Below are 10,229 nucleotides of genomic sequence, written 5' to 3' on the forward strand. Positions count from 1 at the left end.
GAACAGTATGAACATTATGGACAGTTCTGAAATAGAAAATGAGAACGATGAATAAATAACAAATAAGAGATGTGAGAATGGGAATGGATAAATAATAAATAATAAGTGAGATATGAGAATGATGAATAATACTAAATAAGTGGAATAATCACCACAAATACAGTGAGAGCAAATAAAAGAACACATCTCAGTAAGAAATCTGTTCACAGACAAGAGTATCATGCTTGCAGCAAAACATGTCATACCAGTTAGAAAGAGACTTGTGTGACTGTAAATCTAGAAATGGTAGTAAAATTGATTTAGCAGCCGTGATTGACTGCCCATCGGAAAAACTGATGGGGAATTGTATTTATTAAATGAGTTGCTTGTCACAGCTGATAACACAAGATTCCTCTGAGCAGCTCGCAGACAACAATAAGCTATGGGTGACCACCCAACTGTTGCTAGGGATACTGCACTCTCTTTAAAACAGGACTGGGCAGAAATGGGAAATGTCTAGGTTTAAGACAATCACTCAGAGATTCGTCTCTTCAGCACTGTGATTGAAATATACTTCCAATAAATCAGTCTCTACTCTATTCTAAGAAAAAAAATTGGTAATTGTTTCCACACAATACAGTAGTTAGGCTGGACCATAGCTGTTGTTCCATTTGATTACTTCATGATACACGGGTGCCGATTCAATTTGTAATGCGGTTTTCATGTAATGTGATTCAATAGTATTGACAGTTGCTGTTTTCTTTTCCTTCTTTAATAAAACAGAAATACACACTTCCAGAGACAATTTATCAGAGCCATCGGCTTGACAGAGATGGCTGCTTAAAGTGTAGCTCCTGGCCTTACTTTGTCAAATAGTTGTTTATATGGTTTCAACTTTGGTATTTACCACTTTGTGCTGTAAGAGTACTAAAGTAGAATGGCAAACAAGAACAGAACCCAGCGCGGCAAGAGGAACCATTGCAGAGGCACTGCTAGAGAAACAGAAAGGCTAATCAAACCACATTCTGCTCAGATCCAGTCTCAGATGCAACAGATGGGGATCCACAACGACAATAAGCTAACTGCTATCTATGCCCAGATAGCATCTCTTACTGCAGCCTAGGCTCTATCAGATCGGATGTGAACAACCTAAAACTACCGTGGAAAGCAACGCAAGTATTTTGGACACCATGGCCACGCTTTTTCAGGAGATGGAGGTGAAGCGAGCAGACATGGAAGACAGAACCGAAGATCTGCATCGGAGGGCTGAAAGAGGGGCTAGAAGGTGCTAATGACTAGATAGATAGATAGATAATATGAGCCCAATAAAATGGGAAATATAGGTTACAGCAGCAAATATAAGCCACACAGCCCAGAATAACTAAATAAATGAAAATACTAAAAACAATATACATACATACAAAACATGAATAATAAGAAAAATACAAGAACAACTATTTGAATATACAAGTTGGAATACAAAAATGTGAACTGCTTAAATAGTATGTAAATATGTAGATAAACCTATTGTGCAAGTTGCACTTAGTATTGTGATGTCTCAGACATCCAGTCTCTTTATCCAGTCACTGTATAATAGTCCCCGAATCCAGCAGATGTTCAGATGAGATTGAGAGCCCACCAAATTTACAGTGATAGCCAAAGAAAAACACCACTAGTAATCACCAGGCAGGTGATCCACAGGCTGTGTGGAAATCTCAGCTCTCACTGAGGGCCGGAAAGTTCGCTTCTCTCCGGATTACAGCAACTACATATACTTCTACCAAACCATGGTTCAGCATGAGACAAGGTCTGGATTTTTTTTGCTTTATCCGGCAACAACTGAAGATCAGAGAAGGTGCAGTATAGAGCATTCACTCCGCCGGGGAGCTGAGGACCATGTGACCCGGCTGCGCCCCGTCCTTCTGCTACGGAGGGGAGAAACGCTTGGATGTTATGCATAGGGCGCCGTGGAGGAGGATCAGGACTGAAACACCTGCCTGATGACATGGACCATTGGTTTGTCTTGTCTCTTAACCCTTGTGTTGTCCTCAGATCAATGTGATCATTTTTTTTTAATTTTTCACATCAGGAACTTGGCTTTCTTTTAGCCATATTGCCTAAAAAAACATGGATGCCATACAATGTTTCAGGTAAAATTATTTTACTTTCATTGAATTTTGGTTGCTTTATTGCATTGTATGGCATTTTAAAAAGTGACACATAACATGGGAAAAAATACAAAAAAAGAGACAAAGGCGCTGAAAAAATGGAGAAATTAATTGTTTTGTATGTCATAAAAAGGTTTACGGCTATGAATTAAAAAAAAAGCATTGAAAAAAACAGCAAAAACATCGTAAAAAGCGCCAAAGCTGATGGTGGATGGGAAGAAAACACAAGGGTTAATGTGTCCTTGGTTTAATTCCCTGTTAGTCTTAGATTACAAAGACCGTTTCTGTAGCTATGTGGACCTAGTTTAATATGGCCTAACCCTCCATAGGTTAGCGGGAAACTGCTAGGCTAGATTTCCTTCAAGGTGCTGTTTTTTGCTTTTTTTGTTTCTGTTGACAAAAAAATGTGTTATATGACGTTAATTAATGTGGAACCATTTGTGACAGGGCGCATGTCGGCCGTCACAGTAGCTACCTATACCATCCAAAGACAGACCCATAGGTATATGTTATATGCCCATATATGTTTACTTGTTCCTATGTTCTTTTATTTTACAATGTTTAAAATCATCAGTTAACCTAGCCATTCTCCATTCCCCACTGTAATCCCATTGCTTCTGTGCGCACATTTTAACATCTAAACTACAGTGATTTGCATGCTACTGCTACATTCATCAATCCTATTCTGTTTAAAAAAATACCTAATTCACAAACATTACCTATTATCAATAACCATGCAACACTCAGATCTGTTAGCTACGTGTCTGTTTATTTAGCTTGAGTGTAACACAGGTTAAACATAGTATTATAGCTTTGTCTCTACTGCGTCTTCTCATTCTGTTTAAAAGGAAGTTTACCGTGCCTACTGGATTTATCAGACGGCAGGAATTTGAGGTCACATGAGAGTGACCATGTTTTAAATGAAAAAACTGTACCCCTCAAAATAACTTGGTGGGTTTAAACGTGGTTATATATCTATATTAATATGCATATGTCTAGTTCACTAGAATTCATAATTTTTGGCTGTATAGCTGCAAAGTTACTACTCGCTGAGCCCACCCCTGTAGTGTATATGAGAATGGTTTGGTCCAATTCCAGGGTGCGCCAGTTAGTTACTGTGGCAGTACAGAATAGGCAAAAAAGAAAATCACCCTGCTTTGAGGGATTCCCCTGAATTCTATTTAACTTTTTGGGAACGTCTTGACATGATTAACTTTCTCTATTGAAAAGGGTCAACTCTCAAGGGATCTTAAACACGCCTTAATTTCGTAACTCTTGAAAAAGGATAAGGATCATAAGAGTGTTCTAACTATCGACCTCTAGCCTGCTTAACGCTGAATTAAAAATTTTTGCAAAGTCCCTAGCCATCGTTTGGAATCTATATGGCAAATTAGTGAACTGGACCAAAGGGATTCATAAAAACGAGACTTGCAGCAGACAATGTTAGACGCCTTCTCTCACAATGTTGATGCAGTTGAGGACAGTAAGAACCAATGAACACTTTCTCTTGACGCAATGAAAGCATTTGATAGGCTGAGTGGTCATTTTATGGTCAGTCCTAGAGGTGATGGGCTTTGGTAAAACCTTATTGGTATGATAAAGCTTTGTAATCTAACATCAGCCCGAGTCTTAAAGCCCATGTTGCAAGTAACCAACACTGTTGATTATTGGGTACGAAAAGCACTCAAGATATGTAATAATTTTAAAATGTCTCCAAATAGTATTAAATGTCAGTCTTTGGTCCTTTTGGTATTCGCGGGGTTATTAAGTCTGTACTGGCCTCACTAAGTGTAGCACTCAGCTATCCAGCAAGTTACAACCATCAGGCTAGGAAGAAAAAGAAAGTGGATGCAAGAGAGCTTCATCCTTTCTCTCCATTATTATTTGCTGTAAAACTGACACAAACAAAACTACTTTTAGTCCATTTTGTCTCGTCGTATATGTACAAACACGCTTGCTATGCACATGCAACAAAACACCGTTACAGCCAAGAATAAACTGCTTATACATTTCCCAAACCTTTGAATATAACGTTTATACTACGGGCATTCCTTCGTGAGGGTATAAAAAACATACATAACTAAGTGCAAATAACTTGTCCGGGACAGCAAACGGACAATGTGTGGATAATCTGTGTGTCTGCCGGTAAAACAAGGAAATATAAGTTCAATTACCCAGCAGTCCATTTCAAACCCACTACAGTCAGTAGATGGTGCCTAGCATAGCAAATTATATACAAACTTGTGGAAAGAAACAGAAATTAAATCTTGTCTGCTCAGACCATGACAAAGTCAATTCGGCGTGACGTCACAAGGGAGCAAAGTCTCAGCCTGGCGCTAGAACACGGTGACTGACTGGGAAGTGGAAGAGGGGGAAAGGCCAGCAGCTGTATGGTGAGAGGGCAAATGAAGAATTGCCAAGATTGGGGAAGTATCTTTCATTTACCTCCTTCACTTAGCAACGCGCAGGGCATGACTTATCTTTTACTGTCAGTGATAGCACAGAGTGAACTTCAACATTTTCATTCTATCTAGTGCCTAAGGCGTGTAGTTCGCAGTATAAACCAAAAGTAATCAACAGTGGTCAGATAAAAAGGGATTCTGTGGAACACTATAATGTTAATTTCAACACCATATACCAGAAAAGATCGAGGGTGTGGTTAAAACGGTGAGTCGGTTTATGAACACTTTGAGAGAAGCCAATAGAATCAATAGAGAGATAAACGCAGTGCTAAGGCTATCATTCTCATCGTCCACATGAATATTAAAATCCCCTACAATAGAACTTTGTCCGTTTTAGCACTAAGTTTGACAAAAACTCTGCAATCGGATAAAAATTCAGAGTATGGACCAGGTGCTCGGTACACTATAACAAATGAAATGTGCAGGGATTTCCAACTTGGGTGTGAAAGACTAAGAACAAGATTCAAATGAGTTATAATTCAGTTTAGGTTTAGAGCGATTAGTAGACGAATGAAGATGGCTGCAAACTCCACCTCCTCGGCCTGTGCCTCGAGGATGTGAGTATTAAAATGACTGGGGGGGGGGATTCCATTTAGACTAAAATTTTCTCCATCACCCAGCCAGGTTTCAGTAAGACAGATAGAAATATTAGAATCTGATATTAATTCATTTGCTAGTACACCTTTAGAAGAGAGAGATGATGTTTAAGAGTCCACATTAATTCTCCTATTCTTTTGCACTATTGCACTTGTTTTAATTGTATGAGGTTTTCATGCACAGCTCTCTGTAAATAATTTCAATGGTTGGGGGCAGACACCGTCATTATGGGGTTTTTACTAGGTAACTCGAATAAAGAGCAGAGAAGTGTGTTGACTGGGACTCTGCCTCCTGGTCCCACTCTGGATTGTCAAGGATCAGGTGCACTAATAAACTGTCAAGATTTCTCGAAAGGAGAGCTGCTCCATCCAAAGTGGGATGAATGCAGTCTCTCGAATCAGACTAGGTCTTCCCAGAAAAGAACTGCCAGTGATCACAAAGCCCACATCATTTCTGGACACCACCTCGATAGCCGCGGCGAATGACGACATGCAGCTATACATGTCATCTCTGGTGAGATTTGGCAGTGGTCCAGAGAAATCACGGTGTCCGACATTGACTTCGCGTATGTACACACCGATCAACATTGATCTTAGTGACCTCCGTTTGGATATCAGAGTTGGTTTCTCGCGGGTGTGTTGCGAAAATGTGGGGAAAATCTGTTAGGAAAGGCTAACAGGGTGGTGGCGGTCGACGCCTTGGAAAGCTTACGACTTAACTCTTCCTCGCACAGTAACCAGGCACTATGTCCTGGTGCTCAGAAGTTGCCGGGGGACGGCTACCGAGGCTACACTCAGGCTCAGGCCGGCCCCGCCAACTACGGGGGGGGGGGGGTTTAGTTACAGTAGCTAACGACTGTTCTATCATGGTGCTGATCCGGACTTCTAACTCACTAAGCCTGTCCATGTCTATAAATAACTCACTGTTACACATACCATTACCGCTAAGGACGCAGAGGAGTAACTAAACATCTCACCACCGAGCAAGAGAAAGTAGGAGAGGGGGACGACATAGCTAACTGCTAAGCTAAAGTCGCTAGCGAGCTGAGCTAAGTACGGTAGCGTTAGCTACCAAGCGTTAAAAACAGCTGTTATTAACAAAGTGCGTAACGTCCGGGCTAAACAAGCAGTATGGTAGTTTATAGCTTCCCTAAAACATATGAATTATATTGTTATTAGGACGTGGTTAATAGGAAAGAGTGTCTTTTCAGAAAACATTAAAGTTTGGTTAAACAATAATAAACAGAGTGTAATTTAACATATGCTGTATTATTTAAGAACAAAGTGCATATTTTAAAACTCAATATTACAGATTACGATTAGCTGACAACTCCATTAAAAATTCACAGTATACTCACAGTAACACGTATTTGTACACCGTTGTATCCTTCAAAAGTTTTTTTTTAGGCTAGTCCGAGTCCGTTGTCTGTGAGGAATCTGAACTTTATTCCCCCGGTCTGCAGACTGCTCGCCGCAGATGTAGCTTTGCTTCCACATTGACTTGTGGTAGGAGGCGTCCCTCCAGGCTACTCTCCTTTGCCTTGAACGTCATAAATGAAAATAATGTCCAGGATTCCGTGAAAAGAAACAATATGCGTGTCTCCATTTCATAACATCCTGCAGGTTGATGTGGGCGAAAACACTGTGTAGTAGCTTACCAAAACTCTACTGCCGAAGTGTGGCTAGCTACGCAACGTTAGCTATATCCGTAGCATACGTACAGGCTACTATTGCCAGTTAGCTTTGTGTAACGTAACAAGAACCACCCATTTTTAGGAGCGAAGCTTACTATTTCATCAATACAATTACGATACAAAAGCTGCTCTAACGCCACAGGTTTATGTGACAACATGGACATATAGGCAACACCAAAGGCAGTTGTAATATTTACCTAAAGGCTAGGCTAACGCTGTTAAGCTAACATCCGGCGGCGTAGCGTTAGCTAGCGTCTAAACTTATGAAAAGCCGAACAACATCCCCGTTTAAGCTTTTTTCTCTTTCCCTCCATATTTTATAACATAATAAAGTCCAGGACTCAGGGGAGACCATTAACTGTTAATATTAAAAGACAAAAAGCCATATTAGGACAGACCAGTGGCAAAGACAATGAAGGCGGCTCTGTTTTCTCCCCATTATGATGTAAGCAATGCATTGTGGGGGAAAAAAGTAAACACTGTAAAATAGTGCCTACTCTCCTTATTATTTTAAGTTTTGCATATCCAACCACCATAACACAATGGATAACAGTTCAAATATTTACTACTAACAAGCAAATTGCACAAATTTGTTGCAAAATTTAACCTGCAACATGGGCTTTAACCGGATGCACCTCTTCCTCTTATTTCAGTTTCTGCTCTCCCGCATAGGTTGCCCCTAAGTCCGCATTATTGTCATTTCTCTAAGCCGCTGGGTCAAGCCATTCGCCAATCGGTTGTGATGTCATCAATATGCATTGTAGTACACAGAATCATCTCTCATTATTTGCAGACAATGTTTAGTTTTTTTAGAGAACCCCTCTCGTCTCTCCCCACTTCTATCACCAAGCGTGCATTTGAAACTCCACTGCAAGCAATTGGGTAACATTAAGACCAATACAACAACACACGGGTTGATGTACCAGAGCCCATGCCTAATGGTAGTTAAACTGTTGTCATCTGTTTAGATGCCTCTGACCCCGCCTAACAAGATACCCAATGTGATTGGTTGAGCTCGACTACAAGGGTGCAGCCTTAATCGATGCCAGAGTAACTCGCTGAGCAAATTTAAATGTGCTCTTGCAAGAACTCTGGATTTCCAGGGTACTGTTAGCTGGAAATAGATATATGTAGTTGCTATCAGAGTACTATGAACGAAAATATTTAGGTGAATCATTCAATAAAGGGATGAGGGTGTCAGAATACAAAATATTCCATCTTTTTGACAAATGTGTGATATTTATTCAAAGCTTGTTGCTCGATGCTATTCTTACAGATGTCACAAAGGATGAACTGATTTGAATAACCCGTATGAAATGTAATTGATCAGATACGGCAACGTAACAGCCGTAAATTATCCTGACAGGCCTCAGTTTTCTCATGTATTTATATCCTTATTTGTGAGTTGTATAATCAGGGTTAGGCATCCACAATGTAGATGTCATTATATACAAGTTTAGAAAATGCAGCCTATACCCCTGCATACACCACCGACAAACCTCTACAAATCAGTGGACAGGAAATAACATCGTAGTTTTTTGGCTGAGTGTCCCAAGGTATAACAACGATTTTCACTGATTCAAGTAGACTGAATTCCTGTTTTTTGTCGGGAAAGTAAGATCATAAACTAGGCTTGGATATATCATATATTATTTTTTATGGATATAATGATACAAGACTAGATTTGTGATATTATAATCGGCATAAGTGTTGTCTTTTCCTGGTTTTAAAGGCTGCATTACAGTAAAGTGATGAATTTTCTGACTTACCAGATTGTTGTTTATTAATTGCCTTTATCCACTTAGTCGTTATATCACATTACTGATGTTATTTATCTAAATTAATGTGGAAAATATTTGTGAAAGCACCAATTGTCAACCCTACAATACCGATGCAATATCGACATCGAGTCAAGAATACCGAGAATCTGATATCCCCAATTGCACAGCCCTAGAATAACACAGTGTGGCAGGTCCATAGCTTGTATAAAGTGACACTGTATGTCACGCAAAATCTGTGCAGACCAGCTGGCCCCTCTTACTTGATCATCTTCAACGATCTTCTGGAGCTATCTAAAGTTCCTCCTGCGCTCCAAACGCTCCACAATTATCCCAGACCCCAAACAACCCTCCATCTCTGGACTAAAGACTACAGGCTGTGGCCCTGACATCGTGTCATGAAGTCCTTTGAAAGACTGGTGTGGCCCACCTGAAGGACCTCATATCCCCTTGCTGGACGCCCTGCAGTTTGCCTACAGGCTAAAAGGTTGGTGGATGATGCAGTCAACTTGGGACTGCATTCATCCTGCAACACCTCGACTCCCCAGGGGCTTATGCAAAGATCCTGTTGTGGACTTCAGCTCGGGTTCAACACCATCATCGACATCTCAGCACCAAACTCTCCAGCTCACTGTGCCAGCCTCCACCTGTCAGTGGATCACAACCTTCCTGACTGACAGGAGTCAGCAGGTGAGGCTGGGGAACATCACATCCAGCACACGGATATTAGCACTGGCGCCCCCCAGGGGTGTGTGTGTCTCCACTGCTATTACCCTCTACACCAATGACTGCACCTCAGGAGACCATCTGTAAACTCCTGAAGTTGCTGACAACACCAACGTCATCGGCCTCATCCGGGACGGGATGAGTCGGCCTACAGATGGGAGGTGGAAAGCGTGGCTCTCTGGTGCAGTCAGAAAACCTTGAGCTCAACATGCTCAAGACTGTGGAGATGACGTGGACTTCAGGAAGAGTCCCCCCACTCTTCCCCCCATCACCATACTCAACAGCCCTGGTCTGCTGTGGAATCTTCAGGTTTCTGGGATCCACTATATCCCAGGACCTGAAGTGGGAGCCCAACTCAGACACCATCACAAAAGGCCCAGCGAGGATGTACCGCCTGCCAGTCAGGAAGCTCAACCTGCCTAAGGAGCTGCTGATCCACTTCTACTCAGCCATCTCCAGTCTGTCCTCCTGTCCTTTTTGGTGGCAGTCCAAACCAGACAGTGATGGACCATGTCTGGTTTGGATCTGCCACCAAAAGGACAGGAGCAGACTACACGGACAAGTTTAGGACAGCAGAGAGTCAGGAAACGGGCCCGAACCATCACGCACGACCCATCTCACCCGGACACAACCTGGTCCAGCTTCTCCCTCTGGGAACGCTACAGAGCACTGTACGCCAAAACCACCAGACCCAGGAACAGTTTCTACCCCAAGCCATCTCTTTGATGAACAGCTGACTTCTTACCGTCAGTGTCAGGTTCATTCTGGTCAATAACCAGTAACACTGTCTCTATAGCACCTGTTCACTGGTTATCACTTATTATTA

The 10,229-nt window shown here is 41.6% G+C and overlaps 1 protein-coding gene across 5 annotated transcripts in view; it reads right to left on the reverse strand.

Moving 5' to 3' along the window:
• LOC116687296 (poly(rC)-binding protein 3) overlaps window positions 1-10,229 on the reverse strand; it is a 194,033-nt gene that overhangs the window by 153,715 nt on the left and 30,089 nt on the right. The window lies entirely within an intron of this gene.

This window comes from Etheostoma spectabile, chromosome 4, assembly GCF_008692095.1.
Source record: "Etheostoma spectabile isolate EspeVRDwgs_2016 chromosome 4, UIUC_Espe_1.0, whole genome shotgun sequence".
NCBI classification, from domain to species: domain Eukaryota; kingdom Metazoa; phylum Chordata; class Actinopteri; order Perciformes; family Percidae; genus Etheostoma; species Etheostoma spectabile.